Source organism: Arachis duranensis, chromosome 7, assembly GCF_000817695.3.
Source record: "Arachis duranensis cultivar V14167 chromosome 7, aradu.V14167.gnm2.J7QH, whole genome shotgun sequence".
In the NCBI taxonomy this organism is placed as follows: domain Eukaryota; kingdom Viridiplantae; phylum Streptophyta; class Magnoliopsida; order Fabales; family Fabaceae; genus Arachis; species Arachis duranensis.
In genome coordinates, this window is record NC_029778.3 from 50,702,333 (window position 1) to 50,703,647 (window position 1,315).

Consider the following 1,315-nt stretch of genomic DNA (forward strand, 5'->3'; position numbering starts at 1 on the left):
TATATGGCGCGGAGCTGTGTCCGGATGGCCAGTCTTCATGCCGCTATTGCCCGGGAGTTCAGGAAATCCCCTCTTGGGGCGACCAGCTCCCGACTTGAGAAGACTCAGTCCGAGCTTTATAAGATTAGTCAACTGAAGGCTGCCAGGATTACTGAGCTGGAGGCCTCTTTGGAGAAAGAGAAAGCTAGGGCTACTGCGGCTGTGGCGTCAGCGAAGACATCTGAGGAGATGGTGAAGGCGGCTACAGAGAATTATACTCGGCTATATGCCGAGCTTGTGGAGACAAAGGAGGAGCTGCAATCTGCGCAGGACAAATTTTATGAGCTGGAAGGTCACGTGGCCAAGGGTATGGATGCCATGTTTGAAAATCTGAAGGCTCAGGTCCGGGTTCTTGCTCCCGACCTAGATCTGAGCTTGTTCAGTACGGATAACGTCGTTGTGGAGGGAAAGATTGTTCCTGCTCCAAACGAGGATGAGGTTCCGGCGTCCGATCTCGAAGTTCCTGTTGAGAACCCGACTTCCTCTTTGGCCGGGGATGGATCTGGCGTGGGGGTTTCAAACCCGGGTGACGTTGCTGTCGATGCAGTCCCGATTTCTATGTTTGCCCCGCAGCCTTCTGTTGATGTGGAGTCCGGAAGGGACCTTGACCCTCTGTAATTTTTGGTGTTTTGCCCGACCTTTGGGCTCTTTTGTTTTTGGATGGTTACTGTGAACGCTTTTGGACACCTTTTTGCTTTTTAGCTACTTGTAGTAACTTTTTAGCTTTATTTATGTGGTGTTCACGTTTTGACTTTTTGTCCCGCTTTTATGCTTTTTAGTTGTTTTCGGGTAACAACTTTTTAGCCAGCGTTTTGACCTTTTGTTTCCGCTTTTGTGCTTTTTAGTTGTTTTCGGGTAACAACTTTTTAGCCAGCGTTTTGACCTTTTGTTTCCGCTTTGTGCTTTTTAGTTGTTTTTGGGTAACAACTTTTTAGCCAGCGTTTTGACCTTTTGTTTCCGCTTTTGTGCTTTTTAGTTGTTTTCGGGTAACAACTTTTTAGCCAGCGTTTTCCTTCGATTTCGTTCTTTCGCTTTTGTGCTTTTTAGTTGTTTTCGGGTAACAACTTTTTAGCTAGCGTTTTGACTTTTTGTTTCCGCTTTTGTGCTTTTTAGTTGTTTTCGGATAACAACTTTTTAGCTAGCGTTTTGAAACTTCCTTTGATTTCGTTTTTTCGCTTGTACTTTTTAGTTGTTTTTTGTAAAGCAACTTTTTAGTAAGCGTTTTTCGAAATCTTGGTTCTCGTCGTTTTAAGGCTTCTTTCTTGGGTCCGAGCTT